This window comes from Passer domesticus, chromosome Z (assembly GCF_036417665.1).
Source record: "Passer domesticus isolate bPasDom1 chromosome Z, bPasDom1.hap1, whole genome shotgun sequence".
Classification (NCBI taxonomy): Eukaryota; Metazoa; Chordata; class Aves; order Passeriformes; family Passeridae; genus Passer; species Passer domesticus.
Window position 1 is genome coordinate 42,662,783 of NC_087512.1, and position 25,826 is coordinate 42,688,608.

Here is a 25,826-nt window from a genome sequence, read left to right on the forward strand (position 1 = left end):
TTTTGATATATAAGCTTTTGTTGATTTTAGCTCAAATCTGAACCTGTGATGGGAAGCACACATTACTACAAAACTAACCTCACACAAATGCAAAACATTCTTCCTGAAAGTATTGGCTTTTACCTATGTGACAGCATCAGGGTGTTTTTGAGTTTTAGGGTTTTGGAATCAATACAAAAATTCAGTAAATATACACATGCAACATGTTTCAGTAGTTCCTTCATTTAAAATACAGAGTCATTGCTTTCCCCCCAGTCCATCCTGTGCTTTCTGAAACAATCCACTTCCTTGTTTTTAATGTTTAGAGTCCATTAATGAAACTCCCTCCCTCCCTCCCTCCCTCCCTCCCTCCCTCCCTCCCTCCCTCCCTCCCTCCCTCCCTCCCTCCCTCCCTCCCTCCCTCCCTCCCTCCCTCCCTCCCTCCCTCCCTCCCTCCCTCCCTCCCTCCCTCCCTCCCTCCCTCCCTCCCTCCCTCCCTCCCTCCCTCCCTCCCATTCTTTAGTTCTTCTGAGTTGCTTCACATAACTCAACCTGATGGCTTACATGGTGAACACCACTTCATTTTATTGTGAAATTTTCTATTGTTCAAGATAGCATTGTTTCAAGTTTGACTAACATATGCAGTTTCTAATTCTGTGTTGTAAATTTACTATACTAATAATTAATTAATATATGAGAGTAATATTATTATATTGATATTATTACCATATTATAACTATAATATTATCAAGTTCAAATTTAGTACAAAAAGATGTTTTTTCACTGCTCTCAATATGAAGAGAAACTATTGTAAAAATGAGCTTGCAGGTGGAGAATAATACAATTACCCTAACTCCTTTTTACTTTATGAGTAACTAGAATAACCCTCACAACCCTGACGCAGTGAAGTAATTGTGAAGACAGAGTACTTCAGCCCAGAAGGTGAAGTTCACAGGGGCAGGATTATTCTTAAAATTCTGAGAATGCTCTTAAGTTTCCATTAGCCACGAAATCAGAGGTATTGTCCAGGTCCAGCCCAAAGCTGAAGTGGGTCAAACTCCAATCTCTGAGAGTTGTGACAGGTGTTATGTCTGTGTGTATGCACACACGTTTGTGTGTGTCAGTGCTTACACGTAAAATTGTTTGCATTCTCAAGCTCTTTCCATAAGAGGATGTTCCCTTGTCACAAGGCTGGCTTCATTGCAGCACAGTGTTTCCTGTCTGCTTCGAAATTTTTCACTTCCCTTTGTGAAGTACCCAGACACCACCACACTTTTTTTGCCAAATTCACGAAGTAAGCAAGGGGACAAGGGAAGGACAGGGGTTTTTGTGCTGAGAAAGAGGTGACCTGTAGACCCAGTCTTGTGGCACTTCCCTTTTTCCTAGGCCTTGGGAGTAGAAGAAGAGAGTGCTAGTTGGAAATATTGCTCATGACTGAAGGAGTGGCTCAGGCATCCCTCCTCATGCATGCTTAGCATTGAAAAAACAACGTGTTCAAAACATGTTCCTAATTTCTTGTTTTTCTCAATGTATATGCACTGAGCAGTGTAGCAGTGTCTCTTCTGTACCATATGTAAACGACGGAATGCATTCTGCAAAACTTGGGGAAACAAAGATACTAACATTTGTGTTACTTGGGTTTAAACAGGATCTCTTGCCTTTATTTGAGTAACTGCACAAAAAAACTCTCTTGCTAATCTCATTGATTAAAAAAATTACTTTCATTGTTTCCCTGCCTACTTTGTAGAAAGGCATGCAGACTCAGAAAATCAATTAACTTCATAGAAAATATTGCTCTGTAGTGCCATCTGCTTTCTTAATTTCTTCATCATTCTAACTAAACATAAATGCAGATTTTCACTATATACATATATATGTTGAAAAACACAAATATTTTTAATTATTAAGTAAAAAGTTTAACATGAAACATCTCAATGCAAACACACTGGTCCTATCTGTGCATTCCAGCCTTGCACTGTGTCCTTAACATCTGCTAGACTCTATTTAAGTTATTATTGTCCATATGGTACAGCCGTGAAAGAATGACAGATCAGTGATGTAACTGCCTGCAATAGCTGCTGATGCTTGCAAACTGTTCACTCAGTGAAAGCAAGAGATAGATGATTATTCAGAATCGTGTTACCAAGAACAAATCTCCTCACTGAGCACCAGGCTAATTAATTTTCTAGTGTATTAATTATGTAGTTTTGCCTGTGGTGTTCTGCTGCAACTCAGTGCAACCTCTCTCGCTGTAGTAGTAGGCAAGAAGAACTGAGCAGGGAGAGAAGCTAATTCCAAATAAGTGTAAAATCTGCTTTTTGACATGGGCAGATGCTACAAATTTCTGATGCCAAACTGCTGAGTAACGCTGTGCTAGGACTGCAGCTCTTGAATACATGAAAGCAGAGATGTAATATTAATTTCTGATGTGCTAGAACCTGTATAAGTCATGTCAGTATAGACACCATCTTTCCACTTACCCCTTGGTCTTGAAAGTATTTACAGAATTTCCTGGGCTAATTATTTACTCTGGAAATGAAGTATATTCCTCTAAGAATATTCCTTTCTAGTTTTATGAGGTATTTTTTTCTCTCTTTATTAGATATGGTCAGGAATTTTTTGAAGCAATAATCATGACACTCAACATCACTCTTCCAAAACCTGCCACTATTTTTGGAAAGGGACGCAGAAATTTTAGCAAAACAAGTCTATAAAGAGAAATTTCCAGCCTCAACCAAAGAGAATGAAAGTTCTCTGTTCCTTAGTGTTAGACTTCAGGAAAACAGTACTTTCCCAGAGCCTATGGTTTCAGATCCCCATACCTACCCATGAAAGGATTGGATGTTTCCAGCTTGGTTACTTTTGCTTTACAGAAGGTTTTAACTCAATCTCAGTGAAGGATCACAATATCAGAAAACATCATCCCCCCCCCCCCCCAACAAACAAACAAACAAACAACTCCAAGACCTTTTTTTTTTTTTTTTTTTTAAAGCAAGTAAACAGGTTAAGTTCCACATCTACCTGGGAATGCAGAAATTAAAAAAGTATGTGAACATTTGTCAACTATATACCCTTGATATCACCTCCAGTTATTCTCTTTTCCCAGCTGAATCATTCTGAACACCTCAGCCTTTTTTGTAACTTTTAAACTTTTGTTCTTGTTGCATATCTAGTGGACTGAGCAAAATTAGTTCAGGCAAACTTTTGGGGTACTAATTAAATATAAGGAATCTGTAATCCACGTTTTTAAATTTTTTTTTTAATTTCACCATCTATTTTACAATTTCTATGCTGCACTGTCCACACAAAGGGAAGATATTTTTTCCTGAATCATTACTGTTACCTTAGGACTCAGTACTCTGAGCAAAACATTTCCTCCGATGTACATGATTCATCAGTGGTAAATGTCATCTGTCATTATGTTGTCTCTATATTCAGCTTTGAAGCAATCTTCTGAGGTTCTGGCTAATTATCTGTAGTCCTGCTTACACAAAATAACTTCTATATCTGCAAGTTCTGACACTTTTCACTGCTTTTCCTAGCTACTGATGGATCCCCCAATAGGACAATCTTAGCAGCACCCTGATGCAGCTTAACACTCTTCCTCTAGTATATGTGTTCCTCTCCTTGCCTCTCTGAAGGGGTATTCGGGAAATAAGACTTTGAACAGTCTACTATCCTAATGTGGATATTAAAAAAACCCATCACTTTGACCACCATCATACATAGATTTTACTGTGCATGTTCATGCTACTCTCATAATTTCTTTAGTACAGTGTTTTAAGCCCCTCTCTAAGGCCATTTACAAATCTATCTCAAGAAGCAGGGAATTGCTCATCAGGGAAGTAACTGTGTGTGCAGTCCTGTCCACAAGTCCCAGTGACAGGTTGGAAGGATTACCAGCCTGTCCAGTTAGACCTGTGCATGGCATGGGATTCTCCTGGATCCCATGGGTGCAAAGAGGCCCTGAGCCTTGGGAACAGAGCTGAGCTTGGAGCTGCAAAGAGGGGTCTGCCAGATGATAGGAAAAGAAAAGCAGACCTGGAAGGATGGTAGGTTCCCAGGCTGGCCTTTGTCTGCCCTCCACATCTCTGTGCCCCAGAAACCTCCATTGCTGCAGCAGTAGGACTTGTCTTTCCAGAGGACCAGAGGAAGGTCTGTGTGTGCAGTAGTAGCACACTTGAAGGGTTTGGTCCAGCTGGTATGGATCAGTCTGGTGTGGCAGCTGATTGTGTTGGAGATGCCAAGACACAGGTGAATGTGGGTTTTCAATATACTCTATTTCATCCTATTTATTGTCCTTACTCTCCTGCAAAAATTCCTCCAAATGTTTGGTGCTAAGAGAGTACAAGCAGCATGCGACCTAGGCTGACCCAACACATGGCTGTGGGGAATGAAATGAGATGCATCATCTTGGCTGCTGCAATTGCCTTTGGCTCATGACACCTTCGCTGGCATTGCTGGCACCACCTTTCTTCTCTCTACCAGCAGCAGCTGCCATTTCCAGCATCTCTGCCTGTGTGGTGCCACAAGCCCTGGGACTTCCACCTGGGTGTCACAGCATCATCAGAACTGGTTTTGTTTGCCTAGGCCAAAGGGCTCCTTCTCCAGTAATCTCCACAGATGTGGGCCTGGCAATGTTGCTGTACCCATTAGAGAACTCATCAAAAGCAATCACAGAAGTTAACTTAGATGTATATAAGGCAAGTAATAAAAATTTCAAGCCAGTCTCCAGATTTATCTTCATGAGTGCATATAAAATATAACAGTATGTCTAGTAATCTGTTGTTTAGGGGACAAAACCTAAAATCTACACCCCTCAACTCACCAGGACACACTGGTTTACTCTTCTGGTGATAATAAACTGAACAGGACATGCAAGATGTTGGAATGAAGTGATTCAAAAGCACTGGATAATACAAGTTGAAAAGATTTAACTAATTTACAAATCCAAAGCTGAGAAGCATTTCCACCTAGAAGCTGGCTTTTCAGTGCAGCAAAATAAATTGGTCTCTTCTATAGGTAAAAGTTAATTTAAATATAGAATATGGGGTCTTTGAAAAATTGCTCACTTTCCCCCTCTTACAGTTCAATCCCACTCAAAATAACAGATTAATTTATTGTCTTGTTTTCATTTCTTCTTACTGATTGCTTCCTCTTAAGTAATTTATTAAATAAACATCAGGACTAAAAAGAAATGCCTCCACATGATTAGATAAGAGATCTGTCTAATAGCATTAATTGTTTATCATCCTTGATCTTCCAAATACTTTTTACAAATTGCAATAACCAACCTCCAAAACTTAAACTGAGGTATTACTTAGGAAAATGAGACATGAATGCTCCCAGATTAATTTTTTTTTTTTTTTTTTAATTTTGGTGGTTTTTTTTTTTCCACAGACTTACATTGTTGGATTTTATCAAGACCACATCATGCCCCACTTGAACATGTTTTGTCTTGAATCTAGTACTCATGCATTCATGGAAAGCTTGTATTTCACCCAGTGATCACTTGCACAGTGGTCTGTGGTAATTCAGCAAGTACTTAGGAAAGACTTTAATTATTTCAGCATTCTGGTTATTCTTTGGGACAGTAGCCAGTAAGCAGCATAAGGTGGTGAACAAAGAACAGTATTGTTGCTCTTCGGGAGCATGAATTCAAGGCTAATAGACACAGAAAGTAGAGCAATACCTCCAAAAGCAAAACAGTTTGCAGGACACTGAACATAGCTTCAAAGCTAGTTACAGTCTGTGTAGTTGCTCCTGCAGGTTGCTGGCTTGCAGAGCTGATCGGAAATGGTACTTCCAACCCACAGGAATGTTGGCAGCTTAAAACCCAGTTATTTCAAATCCATTTGTTTTGAGACAAAGAAAGCAACAACAAAACCAAACCAAGCCAAATCAAAACCCAAAAATGTTGGAAAGTATAGCTCTTTTATTTTTTCAGCTTTAAAGTTCCTAACCCTTTTTTTTTGATATCCTGAAATGACCATTAATACCCAGTAGTTTCCTTCTGTTTCCTAACTTTGGATGATACAGATCATAACAAATTTCTAATCATGAGGACCTTCATGCTGTTCTAATAAGAATAAAGGAGATTGTAATGCATCTAGGCAGGAAGATACTAATCCTGGCCCAGCTGGTCATAGCTCAAGAGGCCAAAGCAGTGCCAAGGGCTGAAGAGCTGAGCGCCTGCTTTGGATTAAGAAAATGGAGTGGAGCTGTGAGTGGAGTGGAGCCAAGGAGAAGCACTAAGGAACAGTCTGGCATGAAGGAAGAAGTAGTGATGAGGACAGTGAACATTTAGAGTAAATTAGAAGTGATGTTTGGCCATTCCAGGTGTCTACTTGCATACTTAATCTCAAACACTGTAAAGATTCTCAAATGCAGTGGTGTTTATGAGTGAGAAATGTCACAGTCCATGATGCTAGAAAGTAGTTTTCCCTGCAAAACAAAGGACAAGGCAAATATATGCATCTTTTTCCTATCTAACAAAATATGTCTGTTTTCCTAGTGGGGCCCCAGGAGGAACAAACAGTGCACAGCTGCCAATCACTACCTTCTGCAGAGCACTTCAGCAAGAACTATCAACAGACCTGCATTTGCTCTGCATCTCTCTGTCAACCACCTGCCTGCAAACTCATTCTTTCCTAAAATCTCATAGATTTGTTACTAAAAGGGGGGGAAAAAATGAAGCTTTCATTTCATGAGGAATTTCAAGTAAGAATCCCTATGTCTGCACCACCAGCCCTGGATTCCTGCATGTACTGTGTGGAGTAACACGTGTCAAGTGATAGTAAGGCTCAGAGTAGGGTATGGCTAGCACTTGGGGGAGATTTAATTCATTGTTCAGTGGAACGAATGCTATTGTGCAGCGACAGCTGGTGCACTGAATGACACGCAGTGACTGCCTGACTGACTCACAACAATAATACCCAGAGAGGCTTGCACATCAGGCTGTCTTGGGGGGAATGGAGAGAAGAGGTATTTGACAAAAGTAGACACTGCTATGTTTGCTAGTTCAGGCCTGGCTTATGAACCACTTGCTCCAATGCTGAACCACCAGGTACATTGTGAAAAAGTGAAATATTCATGTGCTTCAGTGGTGTAGATTTTAGCTTTACTTCTGTTTTCTTCTAGCAAGTGTTTCTCACCTCTCACTGATCAAACTACAGGATCAGCAAAGATGAACAGGCAAAATGAGTGCATGCTTCAGGCTGCAAGATGGTTGACAAGTTTACGCTTGAAATCCTTTTCCACAGAGATATTTTTGCTACCTAAATCTTGGTATCTAGAATATGTAGGTGTCATGTCAGAAAGCTGCTATTGTTCTTTACACAGTTTGTAAAAGGTTTAATTCTGGATATATGTTTTCCTTATACATAACTGGTTTTTATACAAGTCCATGGTGAGATAAACCTAACATCTGCATAGGCTCAGGTAAATTTACTTTTCAATGGTGATAGCTAAGTAATTTAAAAACCCTGAGTCTCGGCTGCAAATTGCACTCCTTTTCTTCTGTGTGGATATAGTTAAAGTATGTATAGTATGTTTCAAAGCAAAATTGATAAAACAATTCCCTTGCCCTCATTTTGCACAAGTTGACTTTACTTCTGGGCAGGTAAACAGGTATATGTCTGATTTAGAGGCAATGAAGAGTGCTGGGATAATGAGCTTAATAGTATTGCTCAGAAGCTGTCAAATAACCGGGGCCTTAAAAGTCCATGGTGAGAGGAGTCAGGACCTATGGCTGCACCACTGGAATGACTGGAACACCATTTCCTCCTTCCCACCATATGGGGCAAAAGAAGGTTATTTGTTCTGATGTGCCATGAAGCTCTTGTAGAAAAATCAAAGCTGGAGCTGTTGTGCTGCAGCCAGCTCTCCAGTCAGAGCATGGAAGGCACACGAGTGTGGCACTCTGCTCCTCCCTCTCTTGCGTCTGTGGAACAGTTGTGCCATTTCACCTCCTGTACTAACAAAAATAAGGTGCAGAATGGTCTGGAAAAGGCAGCAGCCAGGGAGCTGAACAGTGAATCTTTGCAAGCTTCATTTTTATCACCAAGTAACTGCTGGGAACTGTACTGGGGGAAGGGGGAATGCAGAGCTCTTAAAGGAAGAGCATCACATATTTGGTGGAAGTATTTGCTTCAAATAATGCTGGGTGCTTTTGAGGAATTAATATGAACATCAACCACCTTAGATGCCTTTGGGGGCTACTGTGAGTTACTTCACTGTATGTTCTGCCTTAGCTTTAATAAAAGTTCGGTCTTTCTAAAAAGCAGCAGTTTCCACTGCTCAGCGTCGAAAGAACATAGATGTTTTTTTGGGTTTTTTTAACTAGTGGAAGACATTGATTCTTTGCAGGAGTGGTACTTTACTGCTTGCATACGCCCAGAAAAGTTGTTACATTGTTTTAAGTAGCCAAGGAAACCATCCTCAAAACAAACAGGAATAATTCAGAGCTCCTCCCCCATGTCTGCCAGCTGCACTTGCCTTGCCTACAGATAATTCTTCTCCATTTCCTCGGTTTTGTACTTTTATTTTGCAAAATACACAGGCTTTGTATGTGTCAAAAGTTCCAGACTTAACAGAATTGATTGAGTTTGCAGATATTTGGTTCATTATGAAATCAACTTTGCTAAAGAATCAGTAAAACAGAGCCATCACGGGAGCTTCACCATGACAAATTTGGGATAACTTCCAAAGGGAAAGTGATTTTACCTTTTTTCTTACTTCTATAATATGCGGCAAAAATTTTTCTAATGTGAAAAGAAAGTTAATATTTTGTCTTCTGTATTTTTAAGTATTGAAATTCCTTCAGGAGAGGTATATTTTCTGTCCAGCTAAATCCACACTGATCAGCATCATGCAGTTATGTCAGAAAAATGCTTTCAATGGGCTTGGCTCTTTCCATCTGAGATGCTGTCTTCTCCTCCACCTTCTTTTGTCATATGTCATCATTCAGCTACAATATGTAAAAGAGAAAGAATACTACACTAGAAAAAGATAAACAAATGCAGCTGGAAATTCAGAAGAAAATATTTCCAAGGATAGTGTACAGTATCCTATGATTAGTACTGCTGATAGCTGGACAGATTATGTAAATCCACACATGTAATAGTAGCTATCAGTAAAGTAAAAATTAGAAAATCAATTTCCCCTTCCATGCACACCAGAAGTAGAGTCTTTTGAGATTTGTTACTCTACTTACTGAATAGAGTAATTTTGGGAATGGTTTTTAGATAATGTGGCCTTTTTAGCAGAGATGGAGTGTAATCCAGGACTACAGTTTCCTTTTCAAAATCTCCTCTAAGTTGTTTGCAGAGCAGAGAGCAAAAACTGGCGATGGCAATGCCTGAAGGCAGTCTGCTGGCTGTAAAAGAGAGGATCAATGTTTAATGTGCATGCAGCAGCAAAAGGTATTGCCTGTTCCTTATGCCATTAAGCTCTACCAGCTGCTTTCTAGCTCATGCAGGGTGGCATTGCAGCTGAGCTTCGTGCTGGTGGATGCAGGGTGGCTGCACTGGCCTGTCTGTGTTTTTACCCCTGAATCCCTTCTGGCAGCCCTGGCTGGCTAACACAGCTGCAGTAAAGGGGTTTGGTACTTCTTTGGTGCATTTGTGTGCTTCCCATTTCCCTTTCCAGCTATTGGATGTTGTCAGCCTATAGTGGTGGAGTTCTTCACTAGCACTCCTCTCACACCACATTGAGATCCCCACTGCTTGTGCATTATATTAGTATGATTTATGAGCCAAATTGAGAGGAATATTAAGTCTGGAATAAATAAAATATATTGCTACAGAAAAAATGTTTTACCCAAATCCTGTTAAAAAATCTTCAGAGAGAAGGAGTTTTGCACTGTTTTTTACCCTTTAGAATTAATACAAAAAGATATGTCCGCATTACTGACTGGTGACTCTAGCATGCTTTGTGTTTAGGGTGAAAGGGGAACTCTTGAGACAGGATCTTTTTTATCTCTGTTTGCTCGTTTCTAGGTTCATTTGCAAGTTATATGTTGATGATCATGCACAGTTGAACTTCATGTGAATTTTTAAATTTTTGTAGTGATTTAGTAATGAAAAGTATGATGTAAATGATTCTCTGAACATTTTCACAAACTGTGAGACGATAGAAAATACAGGCCAAACTGAAAATTCTGAATAATTTTCTCATCTCTATTCTGTACTGGTTGCTGATCAAGCATATTTATTGATTTTTACTTCTTCCCTAAATTCTGAGTATTTTCAATGTGTGGGCCTGTGCACATGTGTGTGTGTCTTCCCTTATTTCTCACTCCAGTTTGAAGCCCAGTGCTGTGCCTGGCCAAAGCCCTGCCTTCCTGCCCATATTTCCCTCTAGGGCAGCTGGATGACCCAGAATGACCCTGGTCCTCAGGCTGGATCTGGGATTGGTGGCAGTGGTGGGGGGATCCTGGGCACAAGTAAGGGACTGCACTTTCTGCATTCTCTTATGAAGTGCCCCACAAACTCCTAGAAGTGACATGCCCTGTGAAACTTCTTATTCAGTGACAGGGAAACATTTTGGAAAGGACACGTATGCTGCACTGCCAGACACAGAGTGTTGTATCTCCTATGAACATTGTTAATGTTTAGATTTTTCTGTTAGAAATATTTCACAAAATGAAAATGATGTTTCTTGGAGCCCTCTGCGGCTGCAGTGGTTTGGTTTTAGATGCCCTAGGATTGCTGGTTTGTGAATGCCACATCCCTCCATCATTTATCTCTCATCATTTACCAATGCCCTAGGGGGAAGGCTTTCCAGTACTTACTTACACAAGACTGTGTAAGTGCTCCATGGCTTTTATAATCCGTCTCACACTGTTTCCTAAACTCTAAGTTTGTTTATTGCAATACAGAATATAAGCAGCTGGCCTGCTTTGGGTTTTGCTGAAGGCTTCTCTATCCTGTGCTGAAGCTTGTAGATAGCTGAGGAAATCTGAGCTGAGAATATCTTGGCAGAGGGTTTTACTGATATCAAAAGGCAATAGGGTTATCTGACTAACACAGAGCCAGGTACCCTGTGAAAAGTAGGATTCTTCATTTGGAAAGTTTGGTAGTATAATACCTACACCTTTGGAGAGTAGTGTGAGAAGATGCACACAAAGTGGATAGATTAAGTTTTTAGGTATTTATGGATGTAGACATAGATACTGCCTGAGGGGAACTCAGTGATAACCTACTTTCTGATTCACATTTTATACTTACATCAGCTAATCTGTGAAATTACTTTGGGTTTCTTTCAGATGTTCAAGTCTCTTTGCCACTGACAGGCATTACTACAGAAGTTTAAATAAATCACTACAAATGAATACTCTTCAGTATTGACACATATACATATATATACATACACACATACATATACACATATATGTGTGCATGTGAGTATGCACACATGGAAAAGAATATTTCATTTTATTAACAGAATTTTCTGCCTGTTCTGTGTCACGGAAATGAAATGTATGTTAATATTGGAGCTTTGCTGCCTTCTAGTGGCAGAAGGTTTGTTATGGAGCCATTGATAGGGTTGTATTACTGGGTTTTGTTTCTGGGATTAAGATAAATTCCTTCTGTGGAGATCTTTGTGGTTATTGTGTATGCCAGCAGTGATTTTTATTTAAATATATGATTTAAAGAGACATTTCTTCACCAAATTTTCTCAGACTATATGCAATTACTTGGTTATTGTTGTTGCTGTTTTGTGGGTTTTTTTGTTTTTTTTTTCCTGAAAAACTAAAGTGTAGACAAGGAAGGTTCACCACTCTTATCAAGAGAAGGAGGTGAGGTAAGAGAACTGTCAGGTCTCTGAGATACTGAGCATCTGTGAATACTCCTGGACTGGTAGTCCTCAGCACTTCTCAGATAGTCTGTGTGTTTACTTAGCCTTTTCAAGTGTCTCACTCAATATTTGGGATGTTATTTTTCAAAGACTGATAACTGGAAGCTCTAAGGACTATATCTACAGGTGCATCTGAAAACGCAGACATGATAAATATCAAGAGACACAACAAAATTAGTAGGAACCCCTGAACACAGGATACCATTGCTTATTTAAATACTGTTGAACTGTGAACCTGGACTATTTTCTCTAGCATCACAAATTGGAGAATGTAGCGAGTGAAAGAAAAACAGCTGTCCTCTGCCATTTTGACCTTGTATCTTTGTTCTGGTACGGTCATAATACACATAATGTTTTACAGATTAAAAGGGACACTCCATTGCATCCTAGTAGCTTTATTCCACAGAAGTTTAAAAATATCAGTAGGAAACTAGAAAGTGAAATTTACACACAACTTTTACAAAAGGAGGCAAAGAAAGATAACACTTTAGGGAGGCGTGTCATTTGCTGGTATTTGGTAAAGCAGGAACTTGCAAAGCACAAGAAGCCATCACAGAGTTTTTTTAACCATGTTTATTGAATACTTACTCTTTTCCTCTGAGAACTTTACAGATAAAAAACATCAGGGCCGTGGATAAAGATTTTTATATTAGAAGAGTGTGTTGTTCTTCATAAAAAAGGAATTTCTTCTGTTATAGGTCTCTAAGGGAAGAAATGATGCTAATGTATTTCATGCTAATATATTTGCTATCTCCTAATAAAGGTAATTTAATGACAAATTTCAGGATGGCCTCCTACCATGGCATGACCACTTCTCATTCCTTATCCCAATCACATCTTAAGAAATTCAAGCCTCTTCTGAGCAATCTTACTATGCCTGATGCCTGGGTCAATATCCTTATGGTTTAAACCCCAGTACTGTTCCATGTTTCTGGTTACCTACTGGTTTTGGTTTGAGGCAAATACTTTCCAAGGTCACAAACCAAGGTGTTTATTTTGAGGAATCACAAAAATGATGAGGAAAAGTAGGCGGGTAGAAGGAAAACAAGTATCTTACCCTGAAACTGGTAAGGATGCAGCATTTTGGAGCTTTTTGTACACATACTTTCTTTCCCCATTGTTCTGAGGTATAAATCTCTGAGGGAATTTAATTTGAGTTCTGAGGTGGGAAAAAAGCTCACCTTAAGTATGCAGAAAAAATGAGACCACTACTAAGGTATTTTGTGTGCTGAAAAAACTGTTGGGATGTAACGGACATTTGTCCCATAAAGAAACCTGGTTCTGTATGTTTTAGGCCACCTTGTGCTAGGGTTTCCTGGTATTTAGGGAATAAGCTGCAGTGAAGTCATTCATAATGTCACATAGACATTTAAGAAGCCCAGAGAAAACACTTTTTTTGACAGGCTGGATAAAATTGAGGCAGTGCTTTCGAGGGAGGGTCTCATCACCCATGATGAATCCTTTATAACATTTACTTCTTTATACCAAAATCAAAACATAGTAATTTTGTTGATTAGAACTTTACTAATCTGAATATATTGCTGTTTACAGAAAATATTTCCTAGTAATTATCATGCTAAAAGCTCAGATGGCTTGCAGAAAATATCCATTTTGTTTCTCTTTCTCCAAAAGCTGTACTAACTTCATCAATGCTGTAGGAGGATCACTACTTCTCAGTAGTAATTTTTCTCAAGCTAGTCTTTGAAATACTGCTGACTGAATAATGTGTGATTCAGATTCCCAGAAAAAATAAAGTGTTTTCCTATCCATAATTACATTTCTAGGTACTGACAGGCACTGCAGAATTTTTGTGAGAACATGAGGTCAGGAAATGCAGTGTCTGCTCAGTACTGCATTTCCCAGCCATTGTGCTGGTCTCTATTCTTAGCCTCCCCTACAGCTCAGCAATTTGACATCTCTGTCTATACTTCCATACATGTCTTTTTAGCACCTTCAAAATCGCCATGTTTTGATTGACTGAAAAGATCTATATTGTGTTGTTATTTCAATGTTGAATATCTAGTTGACTTTTTTTTTTTAATCTTGTCCACCCTCCTTACAGTAACTTTTAATTGTTTTTCCAGTCCTTATTGTATTATGGAAGTGAATTTTTCCTAGCTAAAAAGGGTTTTAAATATTTTTCCAATCCTAAGGGACAGAAACCCTACTGTAAAAGTACCTGCTATAGAAACAGTGGTTACTTTTGTGCATTTATTTGTTTTTGATGCAACACTGAAGCAATTCTTAGTAAGTCACTTGACAATCTACTGGCACAGTAAAGCACTTTGGTAGGCACAGGTAGAGCAAGAGATCAAAGGCTCTCTTTGTCTAACTACCCTGTATTGTTTAATCATTGTATCTCAAGATTTAGGCTATTTTATCAGACACCCTGGCTGTGCAGGAGGGATCCAGAAGTAATACAGAGTTTCTGTGTAAAAATGTCAGGAAGGGAAAATGCTAATGGCCATCAAGACTGGAGACGCACAAAGAGAACAGTCTGTGAAATCAGGAAAAGAGGAACTTGGCAGTCATTTACCAGTTTCAGCTTGTACAGGAAATACCCTGAAGTCCTAAGAAATTCATTATAACTTCTTAAAAAACGTTACTGTTCACTTTTTTTTCCTGACAAAAATGGAAATGGATATTTCTGCATAAGATACTAATAGGAATGTTTATGTAGGAGCAAAACAATTAAAAAGAATATTTCAGAAATTTTGGTTTTCACTAAGATTTTCAGGATTTCTTTAAAACCGAAAAAATTAAAACAACAAACAACCAAATCAAAAAACCAAACAAATCCTAAACCAAACCAACCAACAAAACCCGTTACATAAACACACACAAAACTCCAAAAAAGCCCAAAAAAGACAAACAAAAAAACCCATAGAAACCCTGAAAACATTACATTTCTGACATGGACAAAAGAGAGAAAATGACCAGCAGTGCTGTGCATCACCCTTCAAGCCACAGCCACAGCTGGAAACTACAAAAGTTGAGACATGGAGGGTTGGTTCTCTTCCTAGATCTTGGGTGGCTTCATCAAACTGTGGGTGACCCTATGTAAGCAGATTTACAAAGCACAAAAATAGATTTATAATTTGATTAAATATCAGAGCCTAATTTAAAAACAATCCCTCTGAATAGGCTCTTTTTTGCTACAGACATAAAAGATTTTCCTCCCTTACTTCAGTAAATCAAGGAACTCTTTTGTCATCTTAGGTAGTCTAAACCTGTTCAGTTTTTCTTTTACTTATGGAGTTGTGCACAGAACTATGAATGTAAAACTGCATTTCCTGCGGAAATACAGAGAAGGTGGAAGACTTGCCATCATCTTTCCTTTCCACAGTTTTGGTATCACTTTTGGTGAATTACACTAACTTATGACTACAACTTTGGCATTAAAAAAATCTGTGAGTGATTTTATTCTTTACCTGTATTCTTACTGTTTTTATATAATTCCAATATATAAATGATCATATTTTCTTAACATTTAATTTATAGATTAAAAGAATAGCTGTACCTTCCCATGGCTCAAGCAAAGTTGTTGGCAGAACTGATGTTGCAGGTATCATGCTGCTGCAGCTTGGGCACTAATCCTGACAGATTCTGGGGCTCCAGATTGTTTGTGAGCTCATCTATCTCAAGTTCTGTTGTTAAGCCTTCCACAAAGTCTGTTTTCTTGGTTTCTTAGCAGTTCTCTCTTGCTGCACAGCTTTCCTTATTCTGCATGTTAATTCTGTAAGATGGTAGCACTGTGTTGAGATGCACTGGGTGTCATACACTGACAGAGGTGAGGAGCATGGAGCAGAAGTTTTGACTAGTGTAGGCTTTCTGCCTGCAGCATGAAGGGTAAGCACTGAAGCCCTGATTGTATACTCTGACACCTTTACTGTACTCAGCTCTGATTTGTACTTTGTTGTTGCTTGACACAACCTTGTTGTTGCTCTCAGTACAATTAATACAACCCCGAGAATACCTAAGAGTCAGATGTTTAGTATGCTAATTATTTAGTATGCTAATTATAAGTGTCTGGCATATATTTCAATTTCAATGAGCTGGCCTATGAGGTGACTCCTATTTCTTGTCTTCCTCTTGAAGAGTATGCAGAAAAATGGATACTTTTTTGAATAGAACTTTTTTCTGTATTAAGCTGTTTTCGCTTATAAAGATTTGACTCTCCTGGAGCTGACAATAAGAAAGGAGTAGGATGAGTAGGTTGCTTAGCATAAGAATATCCACATCTGGCACCACTTTTCATAAAATTTCCATATCAAGCATGCTGTTGTATGGCAGACAAGCTAACAAGTGTTAGTACCTACCAGGTCAGCCCTGGTTTTTCTAACTCCCCTGGAATGCCCAAGACTTCTGATTTTCTGTAGAGATCAAGTTCTTCCACTGTCATCCAGATCAGAAATGTCTTTCACTTCTTTATTCCTTTGAAATTCCTTAAATTTCACAGTCAGCTTTGGATGAAAGGAAAAATGAGATGAAGGTCAGACTCACAAGAGTGTATAGCAACTGAACAACATTGATTTCAGCAGGTTGGAGATGCCTAAGTCCTCCTGTTACTCCAATTTTAAATAACAGGTGGGTGCTTTCTTTCTGGGGGATGAATATCGGTCACAAGTAACAATTTTACACCAGAAAGTCTAAATATATTGCACTAAAAGAATGGAAAATTATGAGAAGTGTTTGTTGATATACTGGGCTGCGCTATTTGGTTTACAAGGGTCTGCTCTGAACTCCGGAGCTTCTGGCATTCCAATGGCAAGTGAAATTCTAGTTTTATGTTTATATTGTTGGGGTGCTTGCATAAGAAAATTGGTAAATATTTAAGAATGGAAATTCATGTTTGTATCACTGGTAATGCTTTCTTAAAGAGAGGCGTTTGACCATCAGACTTTGAATTTCCTTATCTCTTCTGAATAATTGTTCCACAACTGAGATACCTAGACAGAAATTTTTCCTTTATTTGATGCCTTCAAAATTGCTGCAGGAGACAAACCTGCTATGTGATTGCCTATGAGATGGCAAATGGAAAACCTGTGGTATTGCAAGAGGGCGAATAAAGACATAGGAACATATTGCCTCAGGCATGTATTACACCAAACATTCCCCCTGACTTGAAGGATGTTTATTCACTTTGCTTCTTAAAAAAGAAGTACCATTTTGTGCTTAACAGAACTTTCAGACCTAATGCTGTCCAAGGCAAGTCACACATTGCCAGCTTGCGGGTGTGGATTTAAAGAGGCTCCATTAAGCACAGAAGAAAAAGTTGCTGAGTGGTAACATAATGGTCACATGTAGTGGTTGAATCTGCTGCCTCCACTGAGATACAAAGTGAGACAGCAAGCATTTTCAACTCTGCTTGGTTCACCTCCTCTCCCAGATCCAGATAGGTTTGAACATTGTGGAAGGAAAAACTTAATGTAACAGTCTGAAGGTCTTTTGAAGTCAAGTATTTATTTAAAGAATTAGGAAAAAACAAAACAAAACAAAACACAACAAAAAGCCCCAGAACTAGTATAAAATTCTAGCTTATTGCTAACAACAGACTCAGAGTTTGCAGCAGTACCTACCAGCATAACTCTGGATTGTGAAAAGTCTTCATTTCCACTTACTCACTAATAGGGTTTCGATGTTTGGATACAGAAAGATTGATTTGCTGGTTCTACTATAAGAGAAATGGTTTGGAAGCTAGTGGGGTTTTCCCCTTCACTTCAGTAAAAGTGAATATATATATATATGGTCAGTAAAGGTGACACATATAAATGACATAAATAGCTGCTTTTCACATGGGTCCTTGTTCTTAAAGACTTTTAAATGGCTATGTATTTGCCCAGTCTAGCCTTCTTCATTGACACAAAACTGCTAACATTTATGTTTGCCTCTGCATATGACAATTTATACATAGGTTCTGTTAAGTCCATGATTTCTGTGTTGCCAGCTGTCTATAGAGATAACATATAACACATCAGTGCAGATGATGGACTTGTTAACATATCTCAGTGGGATATGTCCATGAGGGCAAATGTCACAATCCTCTTGATACAGGGTTTTGTGCTGTAACAAGCCAGTCATTATTTGGATTCAATTTCCTACTTGCTGTGGGGCTTTTTTCAGTGATTAAAATTTTTATTGCACTAAAATTTCACTTCAGATTAAGGCTTACCAGTCTTTATTCTGTGTTCAGAATAAGAGATACTGAACTAAAATTTAATTTGTTAAGTTTTCCAGAACAGCAAAACATTTCTTTTGATTTTGGGTTAGTAAGTTTTCAGTGGTATCTCAAATAGCCAGAATTTAAGACTTAGTCCTTCTGGTGTTGGATCAGTTGCCCCAGGACATTATTTATCTTATTAGCCCTTGCCATTCATTCCGTTCTGTATTGTGCTGAGAATGGTGAACTCACTTCATTAAGGGTACGAGAACATATGTTGGGCTTTGTATGAATCAAACATCTCCTTGAGTCCCATTGGAGGAAATCCAGAAAAATCATGCACTTTTCAGCTTACTGTCATTAACTTCTTGAAAAGCTCACATTACAGAATAAGCTGACAGTTACCTCAAGTCTGTATGTCCACATTTCTGTCTGCAGGATCTCTGTTGCTGGATGGGCAAGGAATGCATTTGTAAAAACTGCCTGATAGGCGACTCTGGTAGGTGCCCACGCAGGGAATCTGCTGCTGGTGGTGTGCTAGTGAGCAAGCTGTGTTGAGGCAGGAGCCTGTGTTGGGTCCCTGTGTTGGGACCTGGGGGCATCCACAAGTGCCAAAGGCTCTACCCCCTGCTCAAGCCCTGGGCAAGAGCCCAGCCACATGTGGTGCCCCGGCGGGACATGCCTTTGCCAGGCTACAGGAGCTCTCCACTCCTGAAGCCATGAGGTTTCTGGCAGAGGCTGGAGGTGATGCCTTGAGAGGCTGGCCTAGAACAGAGGCTAGACATAGTAAAAGGGACAAAGTTAGGATTTATTAAAAGGCCTTAAAAGATACACCTTCGGTAGCACAAGAGCCTGGCCTAGGCTCTGCCCAAGGTGGACGCAAGATGGACAACCGGTCAAGAGTTTTCACACTTTTATAATTTTTGGTCCATTTACATTATGAAGTCCCATCCTCCCGCTTTGCTCTCTTCAATTCATCATTGTTTATATTTTTTGGGCCTGAAGCTGCAACGGCGTCCTTGGTTCTCAGGCTGGAAAAGGATTATTTTGTCTAACTAAACTGTGAAGAGAACTAACACTTGATATGAAGTGCGGAGTCACACACTTCAGCAGTACAGAATCTGAAAAATATGAAAGCTAAAATTTAAGGCATCAGAGGCGTGTGGGGCAGGGCTCTGTGCCGGGCCGGCCCGGGCAGGAGGCAGCGAGGGGCCCGAGCTGGGCGCAGGGCAGGGGCCCGTCACTGCCTGCGAGCCTTGATGTCGTTCTGTGTAGAGCCACCGGGTGCCAGCGCCGGCACCGGGTCTCCACACCGGCCCTGTGGAGCCGTACACCCGTGCCCGGCATGGAGGTGCGGGCTCCCGCAGGGAGTTTTGCTTGTTCCATAGTGAAATGCTGCTTGACTGCAAGGCCACGGTGCGCTGGAACGATAGCCACAGCCAGACTGCTGCTTCTGCTCTGGGAGAATCTCCAGTTTAGCATCAATTGCGGATTATTTATTTATTTAAATTATTTTTTATTTTCTGTAGAGCATCAGCTCTCCAGAAAAATGGTCAGGATCCTACCAGCAAGGGTATTTTTCTTCCTGTGAGTTACCCTGCTGCTCTCTCCCGTCTCTTGCCTCGGACTTTGGCTTGCACCTAGCACACAGACAGGGTCAATCCACCACACCCGAAAATGTGACAGTGTAGGTGAGCCAGACTGCATAATGCACTTTGGGGAAATATTTTAAATATTTTTATAATTAGCTAGAATTATTGTAATGGTTCATATTCTGAAGCTGCCACTTTTTTTCTTTCTTTTTTTTTTTCTTTATTTTCTTTTTTTTCCCCCTTTAGGCTTTTCTAATTTAAAAAGGCAGAATGGGACAGCAGGTGTCACTATAGTAGCAGCAAAAGCTGCTTGGCTTTATACAGCATTCGTCAGAGAAGAGGATCAAGGCAGCTTGGTGCTTTCCCTGGTCTCCCGACTGTAGATTATCAAAATCTAGGCCAGCTTATGTCAGTATTTAGAAGCATGGGTTTGGGAGACTTTAACACTGAGAGATAAAGCATACAATTATTTTCCTTGTGGACTAGCAAAGAGACAGGAAGAGATATTACCTTTTGAAAATACTCTTTTGTACTTTCTTATTTTTATTCAAATCTAGAAATTTTCAGTAAGATTAATCAGGAAATACAGAGAACTTATTATAAATTTTAAGGTTTGTATTTTGAACAGAGTGCCTAAGGCTACTCTTAACGAGACAATGTAAATCGATGTGATATTCAATCTTAGTGGGCTCACTGGAATTGTTCTGCCATTAAAACCATGCCAGTAAGTCTCACTTTTAGGCTTAACCATTCCACTTTTAGTATTCATTAGGAGAAAAATCTGTCTGTTGTGTGATTCCTGCAGGGTACTGAATGCCACAGACTACAGCTGAAGAGAGTATCTACCTATGAAGAGAATCTTGAAGTAGATTATAATACTTGCTAAAACACAGATCAACCAGTAAACATAGACAAGAACAGATGAAACTTTGGATATCACGTATCTGTAGCTTAAAGAGAGATTAAATATGTCTACATTTACTGTAAAGACTTGAATGTATAAAAAGTTGCAAAAATGGATAACAGTGGGATAGCATGTAACCTGTCATACAGGTTATTGTGTATTTGTTGTTTTATAGTGTACTGTGTTGTTGTTTTATAAAAGTACTGCTCTGTCCTAACTACTCCTGAATGAGTGTCAATCTGTCCCAGCATGGCGTGTCATGTGCTCTGAAGGCTTCTGTGGGGGACTTGTTTGCATTCCTACTAATCCACATTTCCAGTGGGCTTTGTTTTCTCCAGACATCTTGGAGGAACAGATGAAAAAATTTCAAGAATTGTATCACTATGAAGAGAACATAGAAAAACCTGTCAACCTGGACCTTAAAGCCCCATAATCTTCACATTTCAAAGGGCACTTAATATAGTCTTACAGCTTAATACTGTGGTAGGAAATAAAACACTTCCCAGTGCATAGTGAAGGATATCAATGAATCTAGCAAAGAAACTCTGAAATCACAGATGGCCTTTCCTAATGTCCCTAAGCTTCCCTTTAGTAATATATATTATTTATACAAATTAGCTGCTGAGAATTGCAGGGACAAAAAAGAGTTTTATAATCAGAGCTGTATGAAATGGAGGACAGTGAAACCAGATTAAAAGAACTAGATAAGCCTGACAAGCAGGATTAATGTGAGATCTGAAGTGACATAAATCATACCCTGAAGTTAACAAGAGCTGAGTTATGCCTTTTTCATGCTGTGTCTTCATGCTGCTAGCCAAGACACAGCCTGAACCCTTGTGGGAGCAAATGTTTTCCTGTGGCTTTGAGTATCTCTGAGAGCATTTATAACCTGCTGTGTTACAGGAGATTTGGTTCACAATTTAAATAGTTAAGATACATACAGGTGAAGATAGATATGGGACAGTGACAAATACCAGTTTTAAAAGTGGTCTGAACAGCCACAGTTATTAAGTGTAGATTTTGAGTCACAATTTCAGTTCACTCTGATGCTACAGAGAGCCTCTGCTACAAAGGAACTTCATCTGGGAACTGGCTCTTCATCTGGGTCCATATAATTTATCCATACCATTGCTGATCATAGGGGCAGGGTGGGATAGAAAAGATTACCCTGCTGAAAGTATTTTTTAAAAGTATTTTAAAACTAGTAATTAGATTAGAAACTGTTAGTAACAAACACTGAGAAAAATCTGTGTGTGCAATTGTTTATTTGCATATAGGATCTAGGACAGAACATAGCACACTACTGTGTTTCTCTCAGATTTTAGCTTTCTGTATACTACTTTTTAACTTCTGGTGTTTTTATATTCTTAAAACATAACCTTTCCTCTAATGGAGTTACCAGCTTGGGATTTAGCTATTGTCACATGTTTCAGAGGAACTTGGTTGTGTCCAGAAACACCTTTCGTAGTCAGGCAAATTATTGTAAGTTATTGCCTGCATGTTCTTGCTGAAGAGGTACTGTGTGGGCAATATCTGTTGTGTGCTTCAACAGACAACCTAACACTACCTGGAATAAAACTTGTCAGGGTAAAAAATGTGTTTTTCTAACAGCAATAAGCAATATGGGTTAGGATAAAGAAATCTGTTGTGCTGTTCTAAATAAAGTGAATGTTTTGCTGAAAATGAATACATTGAGGGGGAAGAAGTTGAGACATCATGTCATTTCCACATTTTTAAAATAATGACAAAGACTTGGTGTTTTTTCATTTTTTATTGGCTCAAATTGCAGGAAGCATGCTAGTTACAACTAGCAAACAATGAGGTTATGAGCTCTGAGTCTAGATCATGTGTGGCTTAGCTTAAACTGAGGTTCATGTTGATAGGTAGGACCCCAGAAGAGGCTTTTTTGTGAGCTAGGCTTGTTAAGGATGGCCCTGAGATGGAGCATTTTTATATTAAAGAAGCATCATTGGGTCTGTTATTTGGCAGAGCAGCTAAGGAAATGTGATGGGCTAGCACGGCATGAAGTGCAGTGAAGGAAATTTCCAGGCTGCAAGTAGTCTCTGCAAGTAGTGACCTCTACAATTTTCTCTGCAAGTAGTGACCTGAATCACAGCAAACACTCAGCTACAGAGTGAGAACCAGTGAAAGGAAGCAAAAAATGCCTGCCTAGATTCCCAGCACTTTGGGAATGTGGAGAGGAACACAGATATGCATAAATTTTCACCATACTTTATTGAAGTGTTTTGTTCTTTGCGGATTGCTTCATAATCTCTCATGCAGGTGAAGTTTCTGCAAAGACATGTTTTGGCATCTTACTTAATATCCTCTGTTAAGTAGGAATTTGCTGAAGCTGTAGTTTCAGACAACACTGCCCGTGAGAAAGTACTTAAAAAAAAATTGAGTATAATGAAAACGAAGGTCTTTCCCTTGCTGTGGAAAGCATTAAGCATGGGCAGTTGTGTAAGAGAACCAAATGTTTGCCAGTGACTATCCAAGGTTGCTTCAGTGTCAATAGTTGTGTAAACATGGCATATCCTATGGCAGCATAACATCAAGCCAAGGCTGGTTGTTGTACAGAAAAATCTTTATTTCTGAGTGACCAATTGATAAGGACATCTTCAGAATACAGTCTCAGCCTCCTCTTTGGCTCTGTGTCCTTACACCCTTGAGTATCTCCAAAGAAATCTTGTATTTTTTTCTTCTCCCTTAGCACATGCATTGTGTATATCATAGTCTCCGTGGATGGTAATGCATTTTCATGGTTTGCCATGGTTTATCTTTGCTTCCCTACTTTTTCCTGCTATAAATTCTGTGTAAGATCATTGTGCAGCCTACTAAATCCATTAAAGCAACAGAAACCTACAGACTTTGAAGACCAATTCATTAGTACATGGTAATGTTAAGGAGAATGTAACCTTCCAGAAGATTGCACTAACTTCACAATTCAGTAAACAAATCTGTAATGGTAATAGGAGAGAAATGTATGCAGAGATCTGTGGAAGAAGTAGAAGACAACCATAGTGGATGCTTGAATATGGATAATTAAGTGAAACTCTCTAGTGTAAAACAGTTTGTGCAAATTAACACACTTGTTCTCAATATACATGTAAACATGAGTCCTTTTTGCTTCAGCAAAAAATCATTGACTGAAGTTCTGCAAAAATCTGCAAAAATGAAGAAGACACACTGGGGACCTAATAGTTCTGAGGCTTGTGCAAAAGTCTTCACTTTGATCTGCATCAAAGCTGCTGCTTCAAAGTTATTTCTAAAGGACAGAGACTGAAATTGGAAAAGGAAGGGAAAGTAATGCATGAGCCTAATGTATTAAAGAGTCTCTGTTTTTCTGACTGGCTGGTTTCTGTGCTGCAATGAATGCAAGATGAGAAACGGAGAGTAAATGAGCCATAATTAAGTAGCAATGGTAGCAATGCACTTGATTTGGCTGTTTGTGTTGTTAATCTGTTAGACTGTTTGCCACAGAATCTACCCAGAGGAATACTAGGAATATTCCCTTTAAAGACTAGAAAAGGAAGAGAAATGGAGAAAAAAGGGGAATAGTCAAGGAGGAAATATTAATCAAAACAGGAAACTATAATAAACATCAATGTTAGAATGTTTTTAATGTGATATGACATCTGCTGTATACTTAATGTCTGAATGCCTATAAAGACACAGTTCTTACCCAGAAAGACTTCATAATATTAACATAATTTTATTCAGTGTGCTTAGTTGTTATGATTTAAATATTCTGTGTTCAGTTACATATATTTATGTATATGTAAAAAGATTCTATTTTAGTCAGGTTTGACCTAATTATAAGTACTTTGTATGTTTCTTAAATGATTTGTAGACCTGTTGCCTAGGAAAAGAAGTACAAGAGAAGTGACATGAAACTGCTTTTCTACCTACCTGACTTGCCTCCCAACAATGCTTGGCAAGCTTTGGTGATTACTACACCTAAGATGAAGGCCATCTGGATAGTGCTTCTGTCTTCTTTTACAAAACTTTAAAAAAAAAAAAGGTGGTCTGCTGAAGTGTTCAGGCAGGAAGCATTACTCCCATTTCCTATGTGAATATCTCAGTTATATGTAGAGAAGTTCTGTTTCAAAGTTTGCAATAAAAATTACAATTTGAATAGAGAATAAATTTGAAAATTCTCTCTGCTACCAAAAAAAAAAGTAGAAACTGATTTAAAGAATCAGTAGTACTTTGAAATTATGTTGTCCAACCTCATTATGTTTCTAAAATTTTAAATGCAGAAGTCTATAAACAGAAAATTTCTGTCTTAAAAACACAGACTGATTCTATGAGATGTATTCTATTATTTTTGAAGCAATTCAGGGAGTTCAATATCCTTCCTCATGTTTTGTGCATGAAAAAAATTGGTACAAGCTCAATTGTGAAGAAAAACAAGAGACATTCAGTTCACCTTTAGAAGCCAGGACTTTACTAACTTTGTGAAAAAATATAGAAATTAATAAAGGTAAGGAATAAAAATACAGGAAGTATTGTTTCCATATATATTTTACAAATTTTATTCTTCCAGAAAATTGAAGTGTTGAATTTAGGAAATGCTTTTATTGATTCTCTATCATTAATGTTTATATGCCCAGTGTAAATTGAAGAAAATAATTACAGGCTTTGTTGCCAAGAATGAACTTCTGCAGAATCAAGGATCAAAAATGGAACCTAACTTTGTATCTAGCTAAATACATATTTAAATATAGGGGCAAAGGTAAATCTCCCAGTTTTTTTAGTAGCTCTTTGTAATGAAGAGTAAGAATTAGCCTTTGTACCAATAAAATAACTGAGATTTACCTCTGATTTCAGGTTATTGAAGAGAACTGTAGATAAGCACAGAGTCCTCATTCAATGAACCATCATACAGCACTAACAGTGCAATCAGCTTTGTGTTTTATAAAGAATGAGTGTAAAAGGGAATCAGGTCTGTGGTTTAAATGAGATATTTTGTGATAGATGTTTGCTTTTGTCTTTGTACAAAAAGATTCATCTTTATGGAAACGTGGTTGAAATATGAAACATATATAAATAAAATAAACAAATCAGTTATAAGCATCATCCTTTGGGGATCTTTTTATTGTAGTATGTGATTTTCATCAAGAAAATCCACAGTTGTCTAGATGTTTGGGTCATGTTTTGTGTAAGTTGAGGAAAGAATTGAGATGAAAAAGAGCTGAACTCTTTGAAGACTGCCTTCAGATCTTCCTAGGGCCTCAAGGGTGAAACTTTCTTTCATGAGTGATAAGTCCCTTTTCCAGCTGCATGTATGTAGTCTACCCACATACAGATATCAGATGGCTGTAATTTG

General features: G+C 38.7%; 2 long non-coding RNA genes across 4 annotated transcripts in view; both read left to right on the forward strand.

The window, feature by feature from the left end:
• Nucleotides 1-25,826, forward strand: part of LOC135290633 (uncharacterized) — a 137,853-nt gene that overhangs the window by 51,924 nt on the left and 60,103 nt on the right. The window lies entirely within an intron of this gene.
• Nucleotides 19,484-25,576, forward strand: LOC135290105 (uncharacterized). Its single transcript, XR_010352815.1, has 2 exons — nucleotides 19,484-19,689; nucleotides 20,396-25,576. It is a non-coding gene; the product is annotated as an uncharacterized LOC135290105 (long non-coding RNA).